This window comes from Littorina saxatilis, linkage group LG9 (genome assembly GCF_037325665.1).
Source record: "Littorina saxatilis isolate snail1 linkage group LG9, US_GU_Lsax_2.0, whole genome shotgun sequence".
NCBI lineage: Eukaryota > Metazoa > Mollusca > Gastropoda > Littorinimorpha > Littorinidae > Littorina > Littorina saxatilis.
Window position 1 is genome coordinate 53,610,081 of NC_090253.1, and position 18,833 is coordinate 53,628,913.

The 18,833-nt window shown below is 42.8% G+C and overlaps 1 protein-coding gene and 1 pseudogene across 2 annotated transcripts in view; both read left to right on the plus strand.

The window, feature by feature from the left end:
* The window catches only part of LOC138976489 (transcription intermediary factor 1-beta-like), a 433,321-nt gene that overhangs the window by 153,768 nt on the left and 260,720 nt on the right, over positions 1-18,833 (plus strand). The gene's annotated exons all lie outside the window — the stretch shown is intronic.
* On the plus strand, positions 1,417-18,449 carry LOC138976960 (beta-1,3-glucan-binding protein-like; annotated as a pseudogene).

An 18,833-nucleotide genomic window follows, 5' to 3' on the forward strand; every position in this document is an offset into this window, starting at 1 on the left:
CAGCTTGTGTTGACGTGTTACACCGTTTTGTGTGGGCAGCTCTTGCTTACCCTTCACTTTACAGCCAGCTTGTGTTGACGTGTTACACCGTTTTTTGTGGGCAGCTCTTGCTTACCCTTCCCTTTACAGCCAGCTTGTGTTGACGTGTTACACCGTTTTTTGTGGGCAGCTCTTGCTTACCCTTCACTTTACAGCCAGCTTGTGTTGCCAGGCACCACCACAATCACCATCAACTTTAACAAACAAACACTGATATTTCCTTTAAAGCCACTGTGCAGTTAGCCTGAAGCAGAGCAGAGAAAAACCTTGCTCACAGACGGGACCTATTTGCCGCAATATTGGTAAGTCAGTTTTAGTGTCTATTCAGCGTGATGCATATTGGTAAGTCAGTTTTAGTGTCTATTCAGCGTGATGCATATTGGTAAGTCAGTTTTAGTGTCTATTCAGCGTGGAGCATATTGGTAAGTCAGTTTTAGTGTCTATTCAGCGTGGTGCATATTGGTAAGTCAGTTTTAATGTGATTCAGCGTGGTGTATATTGGTAAGTCAGTGTTAGTGTCTATTCAGCGTGGTGCATATTGGTAAGTCAGTTTTAGTGTCTATTAAGCGTGATGCATATTGGTAAGTCAGTTTTAGTGTCTATTCAGCGTGATGCATATTGGTAAGTCAGTTTTAGTGTCTATTAAGCGTGATGCATATTGGTAAGTCAGTTTTAGTGTCTATTCAGTGTGGTGCCTATTGGTAAGTCAGTTTTAGTGTCTATTCAGCGTGATGCATATTGGTAAGTCAGTTTTAGTGTCTATTCAGCGTGATGCATATTGGTAAGTCAGTTTTAGTGTCTATTCAGTGTGGTGCCTATTGGTAAGTCAGTTTTAGTGTCTATTCAGCGTGATGCATATTGGTAAGTCAGTTTTAGTGTCTATTCAGCGTGGTGCATATTGGTAAGTCAGTTTTAGTGTCTATTCAGCGTGGTGCATATTGGTAAGTCAGTTTTAGTGTCTATTCAGCGTGATGCATATTGGTAAGTCAGTTTTAGTGTCTATTCAGCGTGATGCATATTGGTAAGTCAGTTTTAGTGTCTATTCAGCGTGATGCATATTGGTAAGTCAGTTTTAGTGTCTATTAAGCGTGGTGTATATTGGTAAGTCAGTGTTAGTGTCTATTCAGCGTGGTGCATATTGGTAAGTCAGTTTTAGTGTCTATTCAGCGTGGTGCATATTGGTAAGTCAGTTTTAGTGTCTATTCAGCGTGGTGCATATTGGTAAGTCAGTTTTAATGTCTATTCAGCGTGATGCTTATTGGTAAGTCAGTTTTAATGTCTATTCAGCGTGATGCATATTGGTAAGTCAGTTTTAGTGTCTATTCAGCGTGATGCATATTGGTAAGTCAGTTTTAGTGTCTATTCAGCGTGATGCATATTGGTAAGTCAGTTTTAGTGTCTTTTCAGCGTGGTGTATATTGGTTAGTCAGTTTTAGTGTCTTCCTTGAATTTTTTTTTTTTAATTAAAAAACCCAAACATCTAATGTGTTTGAATTGAATTGAAAATGTGCTCAGAAAAAAAGACAATCTGTTTTATGCAAATTATGCCAAATAACCTTCAGTTGACTTGAGGCACCACAGTCACTCAGTCAGCGTTGTCTCGGTCAAAGGATTTCGAGGAGCCCAGGATTTACTTGTCTCGGCGAAATAGTATGTACAGTTCACAGAAGCTTGCATAAAACGCCAGTCGATGGTGTGCAGTATCCTGCTCCTTTATCCTTACTATAATATTAGTATCACTACTTTTATCACACAGCAGTTGAGTTTCAATCTTTTGATGTTTGGATGTCGCTTTTTGTGCCCTGTCTTCTAGTGGCGTCAAAAGGGTCGAGATGTGGAGAAAAGCAGAATACGTCGTGTTCTCCTGTCTGGTTGCCGTAGTAACGTCTCAGGTCCATTTTCCTGATCCAGTAGTTTCCAACAATGGGGGACTGGAGTTTAGACTGAAAGGTATGGCGCACACTCTTGTTTTGAGTTTAGACTGAAAGGTATGGCGCACACTCTTGTTTTGAGTTTAGACTGAAAGGTATGGCGCACACTCTTGTTTTGAGTTTAGACTGAAAGGTATGGCGCACACTCTTGTTTTGAGTTTGGACTGAAAGGTATGGCGCACACTCTTGTTTTGAGTTTAGACTGAAAGGTATGGCGCACACTCTTGTTTTGAGTTTGGACTGAAAGGTATGGTGCATACTCTTGTTTTGAGTTTGGACTCAAAGGTAAGGCGCACACTCTTGTTTTGAGTTTAGACTGAAAGGTATGGCACACACTCTTGTTTTGAGTTTAGACTGAAAGGTATGGCGCACACTCTTGTTTTGAGTTTAGACTGAAAGGTATGGCACACACTCTTGTTTTGAGTTTAGACTGAAAGGTATAGCGCACACTCTTGTTTTGAGTTTAGACTGAAAGGTATGGTGCATACTCTTGTTTTGAGTTTAGACTGAAAGGTATGGTGCATACTCTTGTTTTGAGTTTGGACTGAAAGGTATAGCGCACACTCTTGTTTTGAGTTTAGACTGAAAGGTATGGCGCACACTCTTGTTTTGAGTTTAGACTGAAAGGTATGGCACACACTCTTGTTTTGAGTTTAGACTGAAAGGTATGGCGCACACTCTTGTTTTGAGTTTAGACTGAAAGGTATAGCGCACACTCTTGTTTTGAGTTTAGACTGAAAGGTATAGCGCACACTCTTGTTTTGAGTTTAGACTGAAAGGTATGGCTCACACTCTTGTTTTGAGTTTAGACTGAAAGGTATGGCGCACACTCTTGTTTTGAGTTTAGACTGAAAGGTATGGCGCACACTCTTGTTTTGAGTTTAGACTGAAAGGTACGGCGCACACTCTTGTTTTGAGTTTAGACTGAAAGGTATGGCGCACACTCTTGTTTTGAGTTTAGACTGAAAGGTATGGCGCACACTCTTGTTTTGAGTTTAGACTGAAAGGTATGGCACACACTCTTGTTTTGAGTTTAGACTGAAAGGTATGGCGCACACTCTTGTTTTGAGTTTAGACTGAAAGGTATAGCGCACACTCTTGTTTTGAGTTTAGACTGCAAGGTATCGCGCACACTCTTGTTTTGAGTTTAGACTGAAAGGTATGGCACACACTCTTGTTTTGAGTTTAGACTGAAAGGTATGGCGCACACTCTTGTTTTGAGTTTAGACTGAAAGGTATGGCGCACACTCTTGTTTTGAGTTTAGACTGAAAGGTATGGCGCACACTCTTGTTTTGAGTTTAGACTGAAAGGTATGGCGCACACTCTTGTTTTGAGTTTAGACTGAAAGGTATGGCGCACACTCTTGTTTTGAGTTTAGACTGAAAGGTATGGCGCACACTCTTGTTTTGAGTTTAGACTGAAAGGTATGGCGCACACTCTTGTTTTGAGTTTAGACTGAAAGGTATGGCGCACACTCTTGTTTTGAGTTTAGACTGAAAGGTATGACGCACACTCTTGTTTTGAGTTTAGACTGAAAGGTATAGCGCACACTCTTGTTTTGAGTTTGGACTGAAAGGTATGGCGCACACTCTTGTTTTGAGTTTAGACTGAAAGGTATGGCGCACACTCTTGTTTTGAGTTTAGACTGAAAGGTATGGCGCATACTCTTGTTTTGAGTTTGGACTGAAAGGTATGGCGCATACTCTTGTTTTGAGTTTAGACTGAAAGGTAAGGCGCACACTCTTGTTTAGAGTTTAGACTGCAAAGTATGGCGCACACTCTTGTTTTGAGTTTAGACTGAAAGGTATGGCGCACACTTTTGTTTTGAGTTTAGACTGGAAGGTATGGCGCACACTCTTGTTTTGAGTTTAGACTGAAAGGTATGGCGCACACTTTTGTTTAGAGTTTAGACTGCAAGGTATGGCGCACACTCTTGTTTTGAGTTTAGACTGAAAGGTATGGCGCACACTTTTGTTTAGAGTTTAGACTGCAAGGTATGGCGCACACTTTTGTTTTGAGTTTAGACTGAAAGGTATGCCGCACACTTTTGTTTTGAGTTTAGACTGAAAGGTATGGCGTACACTCTTGTTTTGAGTTTAGACTGAAAGGTATGGCGCACACTCTTGTTTTGAGTTTGGACTGAAAGGTATAGCGCACACTCTTGTTTTGAGTTTAGACTGAAAGGTATGGCGCACACTCTTGTTTTGAGTTTAGACTGAAAGATATGGCGCACATCTTGTTTTGAGTTTAGACTGAAAGGTATGGCACACACTCTTGTTTTGAGTTTGGACTGAAAGGTATGGCGCACATCTTGTTTTGAGTTTAGACTGAAAGGTATGGCGCACACTCTTGTTTTGAGTTTAGACTGAAAGGTATGGCGCACACTCTTGTTTTAAGTTTAGACTGAAAGGTATGGCGCACACTCTTGTTTTGAGTTTAGACTGAAAGGTATGGCGTACACTCTTGTTTTGAGTTTAGACTGAAAGGTATGGCGCACACTCTTGTTTTGAGTTTAGACTGAAAGGTATGGCGCACACTCTTGTTTTGAGTTTAGACTGAAAGGTATGGCGCACACTCTTACTTTGAGTTTAGACTGAAAGGTATGGCGCACACTCTTGTTTTCATTTCATTTTTTAAGTCAAGACGTCCGATGTCCACCATAGTGTTTATGTGTGTGTCATATACATCAAGGATCTGTATTTCGCTAAATCTGTATAAACATTTGGGTTGAGTACGGATCATTAACGCACATATTGTTTGCTGTATAATAATGTCACACGATGTTATCATGGATTAAGCTTAACGTTTTATTTAAAACCACACTCAAAAAATGAAACAAAGTGAACTTGTTTGTCTTCCTCTGGATATAGCATTCACCCAGCGACGCTTGTTTTATAATATATGTATGGTTTCAGACAACGGTTACCGCCTGGTGGCTTTTCACAACAACATCAACAAACCGCTGGCCGGTGTTAGCCATGGTGATCACGCTGCTGACGTCACTGCTCACACTGGTGATGACGTCATTTTTTACTTCAATTGAGTTGTAGTTTTATTGAGTATGTGTGTGATTTGTTTGTGATTTTGTGTGGTTGTTTCTCTGGGAATTTTTTCTCATGTTGCATTATTTTGCTTTGTGCTACTGTTGTCGTTTTCACGGACATTGTGTCTTTCTTATTGTTTGTGTTCTTATTGCTTGTGTTCTTATTGCTTGTGTCTTTATTGCTTGTGTCTTTATTGCTTGTGTATTTATTGCTTGTGTTCGTATTGCTTGTGTTCTTATTGCTTGTGTTCTGATTGCTTGTGTTCTTATTGCTTGTGTTCTGATTGCTTGTGTTCTGATTGCTTGTGTTCTGATTGCTTGTGTTCTTATTGCTTGTGTTCTTATTGCTTGTGTTCTGATTGCTTGTGTTCTGATTGCTTGTGTTCTGATTGCTTGTGTTCTGATTGCTTGTGTTCTTATTGCTTGTGTTCTGATTGCTTGTGTTCTTATTGCTTGTGTTCTGATTGCTAGTGTTCTTATTGCTTGTGTTCGTATTGCTTGTGTTCTTATTGCTTGTGTTCTGATTGCTTGTGTTTTATTGCTTGTGTTCTTATTGCTTGTGTTCTGATTGCTAGTGTTCTTATTGCTTGTGTTCGTATTGCTTGTGTTCTGATTGCTTGTGTTCTGATTGCTTGTGTTCTGATTGCTTGTGTTCTGATTGCTTGTGTTCTGATTGCTAGTGTTCTTATTGCTTGTGTTCGTATTGCTTGTGTTCGTATTGCTTGTGTTCTGATTGCTAGTGTTCTTAGTGTTGCTGTGGCTCTTCACCCTTGTTCTGTCTGCAAGCCGGTGTATCACGACATTTTTACTCCACGAACAATTTGATTCCGGAGTATAAATTTAAATTTTTACTTCGAGTAAACCTGTCGTACGAGAAAATAACTCCCCAGGGAACGAAAAAGTTACTCCCTCCACGACATTTTTACTTCCCAAATTTCTACTCCCAGTAATAATCTCCTAGAGTACTGTACTTTCCTTTTGTTCGACGCACGAAAAAAGTATTCCCTGTACGAACATTATTTTACTCCCAGATTATTTTACTGTCAAAATAAATTACTCCTCGTGTTATTCTTGGAATAAATTAACAGTTGTTAGTCTGTTTGGGTTGGATCTTTATTTGCTTGACCTGTTCTTTCTCAACATGTTGTTAGATTTGTTGTTTGTGTCTTGTTTTTGTTTGCTTGTTTATTTGTTTAAAAAAATGAGGTCGTGATAGTACCATCTGAACTGTTTTAAAAAAAAACCGAATCATCATGTACGTATGTCTGGGGATGTTACCTTGAAAAATGTGTATGTAAAGTTCCATGAAGATCTGCCAAGCAACGGTTGGCCTAGTGGTAAGGCGTCCGCCCCGTGATCGGGAGGTCGTGGGTTCGAACCCCGGCCGGGTCATACCTAAGACTTTAAAATTGGCAATCTAGTGGCTGCTCCGCCTGGCGTCTGGCATTATGGGGTTAGTGCTAGGACTGGTTGGTCCGGTGTCAGAATAATGTGACTGGGTGAGACATGAAGCCTGTGCTGCGACTTCTGTCTTGTGTGTGGCGCACGTTATATGTCAAAGCAGCACCGCCCTGATATGGCCCTTCGTGGTCGGCTGGGCGTTAAGCAAACAAACAAACAAACAAACAAATCTGCCAAGCAGTTTTCCGGAAATTGCTCCAAACACACACACACACACATACACACACACACACACACACACGCACACACACACACACACACACGCATACACACACACACACACACACACACACACGCACACACACACGCACGTACGCACGCACACGCACTGACCAGTCTCTCTCTCTCTCTCTCTCTCTCTCTCTCTCTCTCTCTCTCTCTCTCTCTCTCTCTTCAGTTTGGACACATCGACTACGAGACGTTTTGAACAGAAGGCACGCAACTACATAATGTAGGATACACATTATGCTGTGTGATATCAGGGTTACACTCGTTGCTTTTTCAAATACTGAAAAACTTACTGTTGCTCGCAATATTTTAATATTGCAACACAAAAACATCGTGCAGCTAGGGTATCACACAGCACGCCATGTATAGTAGGCTATTCTCTATTTACACTTCTATTATGAACAGACCAAGGACTTTTTTGTTACAGGCAACGAGTGGGTTCACCGAGACAACGACGTACAGCTTCAACCAGGGGACACGGTGCACTACTGGGTTATGGTGATCAAGACTACCGGGGAAGGGTTGCAGATCACTGACAGAACCTGGACTTACGGTATTACTTCGATTTTTTTCAACAAAATATCAGCGTGCCTTTTTCTAAGGAATGCAACGTTTCTTATTTGTAAATGATACACCTTTCCATGTAAAAGTTCTGAACAACTATTCTTGTCGGTGGGCGCTGAAAAGAATGGCAAGGCATCACCCACCATCTCAGCATACCATGCGGACCTGCTCAATTGATATGTTCATGGTAAAAGTTCTGCCGGCTCATGTTAATATGTCTCTTGTCACAGTCAGCTTGAAAACGACGTTAAACAGCAAATAAAGAAAGAAAATAAAGAAAGTAACAGTCAGCACATTATAAATAACGCATACTGTTGTGTCATTTTGAATTAAAAACGAGCTCAAAAATCAAGACATTTGTTTATGCAAATTGGGTTCATTTGGTTTGTGTTACCAAGACAATGCGTCCACGGGCTGCCCCTGCCGTAGGGTTTCGGACAGCCTGTGATTTGATAATTTTGGTGACAAAAATGCAGTGCGTTCAGATTTATTCTCTCATCCCCACAGATTGACTACATGTGTCGATATCGCTTCACGCTACAATTTTGTTAAATTTTTTTTTTGCAGTACCAACCAGCACCATCACTTCCACCACCACGACCACCACTACCACGTCCACTACTCCACCAACCACTAAAAGTGCGAGTCTGAAAACTGTTATCTCGGGCGGCTCACACATTTCTTCTGTCGCACCCGGAAGTACCTCGCAAACAGTAAGTAGTTCCCAAACCAGAAGTGGTTCCAACACCGGAAGTGCGTCGACCATCGGAAGAAGTTCCAACTTCGGGACCAATGCGCCGGGCACCTTTGGTTCTAACACCGGAAGCGCTTCGACCTTCGTCGGAAAAGGGGACACAGGGTGCTCTTGCAACTATCCTTGTGAGTATGGCGGAAAGGTCACCTATCTTTGTGCTATTTATAGCCTGGAAAACGCAGATTTCAAGCCGAACATCCGTCTCAAGGAGACCCAGCCTTGTTATAGGAGAAGGGTACAGAGCTACATTCAGCTTTGCCAGCACGAGAACATAGAACTACATCTGCCGCGTACCGATGTTGACCTTTACCACACAACACAGGTACCATACTGGCAATTTCGCAGTCTGTTCCAAAGAACGACAACTTGGCATTCCTTTTTATGGAACGCCAAAAACTGACTTGTTACCGTGTATAATCTACCGGAAGATTCTGCTGGGTAATAAGTCCGTTTTGGCGTTCCATACAAACGGTGCGCTGTGCCCCGTACGTTGTGTTGCAGACGGCCCAGGGATTGGAGATGGCTTCATCGATGATCGCACGTGCACCTCGTTCCCCTGTCTCGTCTTCGAGGACAACTTTAACTTCATCAACCACAGGGTGTGGGAACACGAGATCACCGCTGCAGGGGGCGGGGTGAGTCTAACAGGGATGGGTGGGGTGGTGGGAGGGGGGTGGGGTGAGAAGGGCGGGGTTGTGGAAGAGAGACAGACAGAGACAGAGAGACAGACAGAGAGAGACAGACAGAGAGACAGACAGAGAGAAAGAGAGAGACAGACAGAAAGAGAGACACAGAAAGAGACACAGAGAGAGACAGAGAGATAGGGAGGGAAGGACGGACAGACGGACGGACGGACGGACGGACGCAAAGACAAACAGACAGACAGACAGACAGAGACACAGATACACAGAGCCCTTGAAACACACAGATAAATATTAAATTTTAATTCATTTTGCAAAATAGGAAAAGCCATTATTCGTGAACGCCAACACTAGTTGATGATTGTGTGTTTAATTGTCTGTTTCAGAACTGGGAGTTTCAGTACTACACCAACAACCGCACCAACAGTTACACAAAGAACGGGGTGTTGTACATCAAACCGGTGAGATTATCATTTCAAGTAAATGAAGGTTGTCAATCAAATAAATTCGTCACAGCGTAAAATGTACTGTGTGCAAACAAACGCAAAGAAAACCCAACAGAAACCAGTTTTGTTATATACTCTTCATCAATATTATACTCTTCATCAATATTATACTCTTCATCAATATTATACTCTTCATCAATATTATACTCTTCATCAATATTATACTCTTCATCAATATTATACTCTTCATCAATATTATACTCTTCATCAATATTATACTCTTCATCGATATTATACTCTTCATCAAAATAAAACTCTTCATCAATATTATACTCTTCATCAATATTTTGTATGCCTGTCGCTGTCTACTTCAGGACGGTAATGACACGTAATAAATGATGCCACGTGATGCATTGTCATGGTGGGTATTACGTCAGTAGAGAAACAAACCGTTTGTGCTAAGCATCGCATATGTAAGAGAGTAGGGAATAAGAGTTGTTAACCTACTTTTTCATAAACCGACAAACTTTCGTTGATTAAATCGTTTGTGCAACATAAAAATTCATCCCCTCCCCCTTTTTATATTTAGTCAAGTTTTGACTAAATATTTTAACATCGAGGGGGAATCGAAACGAGGGTCGTGGTGTATGTGCGTGCGTGCGTGCGTGTGTGTGTGTGTGTGTGTGTGTGTGTGTGTGTGTGTAGAGCGATTCAGACTAAACTACTGGACCGATCTTTATGAAATTTGACATGAGAGTTCCTGGGTATGAAATCCCCGAACGTTTTTTTCATTTTTTTGATAAATGTCTTTGATGACGTCATATCCGGCTTTTCGTGAAAGTTGAGGCGGCACTGTCACGCCCTCATTTTTCAACCAAATTGGTTCAAATTTTGGTCAAGTAATCTTCGACGAAGCCCGGGGTTCGGTATTGCATTTCAGCTTGGTGGCTTAAAAATTAATTAATGACTTTGGTCATTAAAAATCTGAAAATTGTAAAAAAAATAAAAATGTATAAAACGATCCAAATTTACGTTTATCTTATTTTCCATCATTTGCTGATTCCAAAAACATATAAATATGTTATATTCGGATTAAAAACAAGCTCTGAAAATTAAATATATAAAAATTATTATCAAAATTAAATTGTCCAAATCAATTTAAAAACACTTTCATCTTATTCCTTGTCGGTTCCTGATTCCAAAAACATATAGATATGATATGTTTGGATTAAAAACACGCTCAGAAAGTTAAAACAAAGAGAGGTACAGAAAAGCGTGCTATCCTTCTTAGCGCAACTACTACCCCGCTCTTCTTGTCAATTTCACTGCCTTTGCTATGAGCGGTGGACTGACGATGCTACGAGTATACGGTCTTGCTGAAAAATGGCAGCTACTTGACTAAATATTGTATTTTCGCCTTACGCGACTTGTCTTGTACTGTATTTGTTTTTGTTTTACCGTAAAACTGATCACCTTTTAAGCCTATTTTTCAGGTACAGATATATTTTACTTAATATTTCCTTCGTCGTTTGACAGACGCTGACCTCAGACCACTATGGCGTGGAGTATTTGGAGCATGGTGCCTTGAATTTTTGGGGTAGGTTTTGATCTAAATTTGTTGAACCCGTTATCCGCACTTCAGGGAACACAATGTGTGGGGTGTTACACATTCTGTAGTGTTATCACTTTTCATCAACGGTCATTTAGCAAAGGCAAACAAAAAATGCTCATGCAACCCACAAAAATGTGTATAATTTCTACATCTGACCACCGATTCACTTTATGTTTGGGAGACATACTTTTCAGCCTATATGCATGCCCCTTCCACAAAGTAACAATTTTATAGATCAAATAGTCTGACTTTTGTGCAATTTCAAAAATAGTTACAAAATTTGGTGAAAAAGTGAAGCGATGTTCTTAACCTTTGTAACAAGCCTTGGCAGATCTGAGATGGTAAACCGAATCGTTTATACATGCCTTCAATGCCGGATTCCATTTTCAAATATATCTTTGTTTTTGTCGTTCAGGGTCCAGTGCCGCCGACGTGTGTACGAGTAATATGGACTGGGGCTGTAAGCGTGAAGGGCAACCAGGTCAGGTGATCAATCCCATCCAATCAGCACGCCTCAGATCTTCCAGGGGGTTCAACTTCCGGTACGGCAAGGTCGAGGTCGAGGCTAAATTGCCTGCTGGTGATTGGCTGTGGCCAGGTGAGTATTGTGAGGTTTCGACATGTCGAGATTCGTGTTATCTGTGTTGACGTTTTGCATACATTCTCTCTGATTGGATTAAAATAAATGTTGTTTTTATTGAGTGTGATAAGGGGAATGCGGCGGGCAAAACACGACTCACTTTTACTTGGCGTTTTGACCAAGGTACTTTCAGCAGTAGAGTCCCTCCTTTGTTTCACTAAGAGATCATGCAAGGGACATACCTAAAGTGGTCTTTATATATAGACAGGTGCTCGTTATGGAAAAGTGAAATATATAGTAAAGAACCTCCTTGGGGTTTGTTTGGCGTGGTCGTAATGGGGAGGTAGTCTTTATCAAGAAGAATCTTTTTGTGTCAAGAAGTGTCGGCAGGGCAGGTTCGACGCAATGCTTCGTGTATTTTTAACTCCAGATCACACATCGTATGCCTTGTATTTTGAACTCCGGATCACACATCTTATGCCTTGTATTTTGAACTCCAGATCACACATCTTATGCCTTGTATTTTGAACTCCAGATCACACATCTTATGCCTTGTATTTTGAACTCCAGATCACACATCTTATGCCTTGTATTTTGAACTCCAGATCACACATCTTATGCCTTGTATTTTGAACTCCGGATCACACATCTTGTGCCTTGTATTTTGAACTCCGCATCACACATCTTACGCCTTGTATTTTGAACTCCGGATCGCATATCTTATGCCTTTTATTTTGAACTCCGGATCACACATCTTGTGCCTTGTATTTTGAACTCCAGATCACACATCTCATGCCTTGTATTTTGAACTCCGGATCACACATCTCATGCCTTGTATTTTGAACTCCGCATTACACAATCATCTTATGCCTTGTATTTTGAACTCCGCATCACACATCGTATGCCTTGTATTTTGAACTCCGGATCACACATCTCATGCCTTGTATTTTGAACTCCGGATCACACATCTTGTGCCTTGTATCTTGAACTCCGCATTACACAATCATCTTATGCCTTGTATTTTGAACTCCGCATCACACATCGTATGCCTTGTATTTTGAACTCCGGATCACACATCCTATGTCTTGTATTTTGAACTCCGGATCACACATCTTATGCCTTGTCTAATGAACTCCGGATCACACATCTTATGCCTTGTATGTGACTTGTTCCCCTCTTCCCACTATGTTCTCTGTACATGAGCTTCCCCAGAAGTTCGCTGACTTTTTCACTGCGAAGATCGCGCTTATTCGCGAGAAGCTTGATTCTGCTGTTGTCCCGCCTTCATCGGTTGCCGATAGGATGTATTGTGGTCCAGCCCTGCAGCGTTTTGAGCCTGTCACCAGCGAGTTTGTAAAAAAGGTGTGTTTAGGCGCTAGTCCGAAAACGTGCGAGCTTGACCCCATTCCGTCCTCTCTGCTGTGTGATTGTATTGATGACCTTCTTCCATACCTCACTCACGTCATCAACGACTCTCTGACTTCCGGCTCATTCCCAGATGAATTCAAACCTGCAATAGTTAGGCCCCTCATCAAAAAACCTTCACTTGACAAGAATTCCTTGAAAAACTTTAGGCCCGTTTCGAACTTGTCATTCCTTTCAAAAATCACTGAAAAAATTGTCCTTTCACAACTTCTCACTCACCTAGAGCAAAACCACCTTCTCAACACCCATCAGTCTGCATACAGGAAAAACCATAGTACTGAGACAGCACTTCTGAAGATTGTAAACGACATCCTTCTTAGCTTTGACGAAAATCAGGTCTCCATTCTAACACTACTGGACTTGTCTAGCGCATTCGATACGATAGACCACGAAATTCTGCTCCACAGGCTTCAGCACTCCTTTGGTGTTCATGATCTGGCCCTTTCCTGGGTTCGTTCGTACCTTACTAACCGGACGCAGACCGTTTGTGTCAATGGCATCAAATCTCAACCTTCAGCTCTCCAATACGGTGTCCCGCAAGGGTCCGTGCTTGGCCCCATACTTTTCGTTCTATATGCCTCCCCTGTGTCCGATGTTATCAGTCGCCATGCGTTGTCGCACGAGAGTTTCGCTGATGATACACAGCTTCATCAGTCTGCCCCCCTTGCTGAAGTTGACGATCTGGTATCTCGGACACAGGATTGCATTGCGGACCTCAGTGATTGGATGTCTTTAAACAAACTCCAGTTAAATAGTGACAAAACCGAAGTTATGCTGGCCTGTCCCAAGAAATTTCTCAATCACCCTTCTCTTCCTGCCTCTCTCACTGTCAACGAACTACCTATCTCTTTCTCTCCGTCTGTCCGCAGCCTTGGCGTCACTCTCGATCCAACTCTCTCTTTCCAAAAACACATCTCTAACATCTGCAAGTCCGCCTATCTAGAGCTGCGCAAGATTAGTTCAGTCCGTCACTACCTCACCGCTGATGCAACCAAAACGTTAGTGTGTTCTTTAGTCCTCTCAAAGATAGATTATTGCAATTCTCTTCTGGTCGGTCTCCCTAAGTACCTTTTAGATAGACTTCAAAGGATCCAAAATAACGCTGCCCGCCTGGTCTTCAAATCTTCCAAGTATGAACACGCCACACCCCTTCTTCACTCTCTACACTGGCTGCCAATCACTAAAAGGATTGAATACAAACTCTCCTCTCTTTCTTTTGCCGTCGTTTCTGGTTCTGCCCCAGAATACTTGTCAGAACTCCTCAATCTCTACACCCCCTCTCGTCAGCTTCGCTCCGCCGCCGACACTCGACTCTTCCGACTCCCCACAGTGCAAACAAAGACATGTGGCGAGAGGTCCTTCGCCTATCAAGCCCCTGTGACCTGGAATAGATTACCACTGCCTCTCAGACACACAGATTCTCTCACTACATTCAAGACTAATCTCAAAACACACCTCTTTCAGCGCAAGTGATTTCCCCCCCAGCATCTCCCCACCCACCCCATCCCGCCCCACCTCACCCCCTACCTAGCGCCTAAAATAACGTGTATATATATTTTCTGCGCTTTGTGTCAGCACTGTTTGTGTGTGTGTAAATAGTACCGTTGACACGTTTTTATATAGAGGCCTACTGTGGTTCTTGTGCTTAGGCTGTGTATTGGACTGTCATTGTATGCCTGCATTATTAGTTGTTAGTAATTATTACATGTGCTGATTGTTCTCTTTGCCTGCGCGCGTATAGTATGTTGGTTATGTTTGGTCATAGTATGTTTGTTTATGTTTGGTCGTTATCTTGCCTGTGCGTGTATTGTATGTTTGGTCGCTTTCTTTGCCTGTGCATGTATAGTTTGTTGGTTATGTTTGGTCGGTTTCTTTGCCTGTGCGTGTATAGTATGCTTGGTCGATGTATGTATTGTAAAGCGCTAAGAGTAGACATTTTTCTAGAATAGTGCTATAAAAGTTTGCATTATTATTATTATTATTATGTGTCAGCCATCTGGATACTGCTGAGAATCAACGTGTACTGCAAATCGCCGGCCTCGACGGTTCTATCACAAGGCTTCGTGTATTTTTGAGCTTTGGATAAGATATCTTTCGCCTTGTGTGTTTCAGCCATCTGGATGTTGCCCAGAAGTAACGTGTACGGCAATTGGCCGGCCTCGGGAGAGATTGACATCATGGAGAGTCGAGGCAACCTTCACTACACTGACCCCAAAGGAACATCGCAGGGTGTCGACAATATCGGCAGCACGCTGCACTTTGGCGCTGACTTCTTCACAAACCAGTGGCCCAAGGCTCACAAAGAAGTGTAAGAGTTTGGGTGGATGGGTATGAGTTCGGGGGGGGGGGATAGGTCGGGGGGGGGGGACGGGTTGGGTGGTAAATGGATATATTGTGCGACCTGCACTTCTTTGCCAACCAATGGCCCAAATCAACCAATGGCCCAAATCTCACGAAGAAAAGTAAGAGTTTGGGTGGACTGGAGAAGGGGTGTTTGTGCCTAAAGTTTATGATCCTTATATATATGGTCAAACTCGTCATTTATCATTTCCATACAAGGTAAAACGTGGGGTTCGAGTTTGGAAAACCATGCTCTAATTTTGTGAGCATGCGCTCTGGAAGGCTAAAACAATTGAATAATTGTCTATCCGTATATGTGCAGTTTGCTGTCGACTGGCGGGACGTATGCAGACGACTTTCATTAGTTTGGCGTTGAGTGGGACAATACATCTATCACGTGAGTAGCACGCCCGTGTTATGAGAGTAGTGTCCCTTGTCCAGGTGTTCTCTGACTGTGTGTGACAGGGAGACTACCGCGTCGCCCTTTACAGCAGACTCTGCAGAGTTGTCTGCTGGCCTTGACGTCTTGAGCGTGTGCTATTTATAGTAACTCGACGTTTGCTGTACGTAGGACTGGGAATGCATGTCACTAATTGATATTTAGCTGTGGATAATAACCCAAACACAAGTAATCTAATTGATAATGTTTTCCTATACAGATTCAGCGTGGAGAATAACCCAAATACAAGTAATCTAATTCATAATGTTTTCCTATACAGATTCAGCGTATAGAATAACCCAAATACAAGTAATCTAATTCATAATGTTTTACTATACAGATTCAGCGTGGAGAATAATCTAAATACAAGTAATCTAATTGATAACGTTTTCCTATACAGATTCACCGTGGACGGACATGAAACGCTCAAAGTGGCACCGGGAGCGGGGGGATTCTGGGAATTTGGCGGCTTTGATCAGATGCAAGGCTATGACAACCCATGGAGGGAGGGAACTCGCATGGCTCCCTTTGACCAGGAGGTAAGTAGGTCAAGGATAGGAATATAGGTTGTAGACCACACACACACACACACACACACACACACACACACACAAACACACACACACACAATCACACACACACACAATCACACACACACACACACACACAAAGTATGGCCCCCTTTGACTAGGAGGTAAGTATAGGCCCCGGATATCCATATAGGTTGTAGACCCCACAAAGCGACCACCTGTCTGGAACGACCACTCTTGTTTGGTGGTCGGGATATACAGGTTTAACTGCACCTCGTGCTTGGCCCTGAGACAAGATCCCTATGATAGAGAACACAAGCTCCACGACGTGATGTTGATGAGACTCTCACTACAACGGTCCTTGCAAACAGTTCCAGGAAGTGACTGTGCGTGCACAGAGCTATCCAGAAGCTTGTGCTTGCTAAAACAATGTATCCAGCCTTGTGCCACGTTGCCTATGATACACAATACAAGCTCCGCGATGTGACGTTGTGTTTCAGTTCTACCTGGTCATGAACGTGGCAGTGGGCGGTGTGGGCTTCTTCCCTGACGAGAACCGCAACAGCCCTCATCTTGAACACAAGGCCAGTACTGTAACTGCCCTTGATACGGATCGATCCAAGGGGGGGCAATCTCAGTCATCTCAAAGAGGGAAATCCAAACGCTATCCGCCTTGTTCGATTTTATGGGCTTGGACGATAGAGAAAAATAAGAAAAGCAAACACTGGAGTATACCTGGACGAAATTGCTATCAAGAACGCAGAATTGATTTTTTCTGAGGTTTTTTTTTTGCCGTAAGCGCCATGTTTATCGCGTCTCGCACATCTGATGTTGACATGCATCAACAAAGGGGCCTCACTCTGGAAGAGTTTCCTGCTCCGATAAACATGGCGCTTACGGCAAAAAAAACCTCAGAAAAAATCAATTCTGCGTTCTTGATAGCAATTTCGTCCAGGTATACTCCAGTGTTTGCTTTTCTTATTTTTCTCTATCGTCCAAGCCCATAAAATCGAACAAGGCGGATAGCGTTTGGATTTCCCTCTTTGAGATGACTGAGATTGCCCCCCCTTGGATCGATCCGTATCAAGGGCAGTTACAGTACTGGCCTTGTGTTCAAGATGCAACAGCCCTCAGCCCAAGCCGTGGCAGGACCGAGCGGGCCACGAGGCCGACAGATTCTGGGCGGCCAGAAGCCAGTGGTACCCGACCTGGCACCCCGACCACTACCAGGGGGAAGACGCGGCCATGAAGGTCAACTATGTCAAGGTGTGGAAGACCAGACCTGACCCTCCGCGGCATTGAGTGAACTGACCCTGATCGACTCACTCCGGTCTGCTGAGCTGTGTGCTGCTTTGAGTTCAGTGCTCACGTGCCCCCTTCATTAAATATTCTAATAACGCGGGTTTTTTATTTTAGTTTTTTTCTCTTTTTTTTCTCTCTCAGGTTTAGTAGTAGTGGTCAAAATGATAATACATTCACGGCTAATTGCCAATCGATAATTTCCGACCCACAGAATGTCCCGGGTCGACAGTTGCTGTCTGACATGATCACCTTGCATGTGCATAATTACTGGTCAGAAATTGCCGTTTGCAGGCAGAACTGATTATTTGCACAATTGGGACAATTTCTGTTTGCACAATTACTCGTCGCACATTTCCGTTTTCACAGTAATCAACTGTTTGCACTTTTAGAAGTTGTTTGCACAAACACTGGCCAGACAATAATAATAATAATAATACGAATATTTATAACGCGCACATATCTCACCAACAATTTGCGGGGAATCTGCCTCTCACCGGCAATTATCCGATTGACTATAGTCAGTGTTACCGGCAATTATCCGACGGACTATAGTCAGTGTCACCGGCAATTATCCGACAGTGACTATAATTAACCAGTGTCACCGGCAATTGTCCGACTGACTTTTGTCAGTGTCACCTGCAATCATCCGACTGACTTTAGTCAGTGTCACCTGCAATTATCCGACGGACTTTAGTCAGTGTCACCGGCAATTATCCGACGGACTTTAGTCAGTGTCACCAGCAGTTATCCAACGGACTATAGTCAGTGTCACCGACAAATTATTATCCGACTGACTATAGTCAGTATCACCGGCAATTATCCAACGGACTATAGTCAGTGTCACCGGCAATCATCTGACGGACTATAGTCAGTGTCACCGGCAATCATCTGACGGACTATAGTCAGTGTCACCGGAAATCATCTGACGGACTATAGTCAGTGTCACCGGCAATCATCTGACGGACTATAGTCAGTGTCACCGGCAATCATCTGACGGACTATACTCAGTGTCACCGGCAATTGTCCGACAAACTCAGTAAAGGCTGAACGTATTTTCTTTTGCAGATTGTGTGAAGATTTGTCAGAGTTAATAAAACGGAAAACAAAACCCCGCAGGATGCTGTTGTTATGCGTGTTTATTCAACGTTTGTTTCCGCACACACACTCCCACAAACACGCACACACACACACACACACACACACACACACACACACACACACACACACACACACACACACACTCACACACACACACACTCACACACACACACAGACAGACAAACACACACACACACACACACACACACTCACACATTCACACACGTCTTAGAACACACACACACCCCCCCTCCACACAAGAATAATGTACGATGGTGTGACAACCAGTACGTAGGACTTGGGCCGAGCAAATACACTCTAAACTGAAGTATTTCACTTTTGAACTTAGTATGGGTAACCAGTTTTTAACACAGCGTGACATAGTACACAATTCTATCA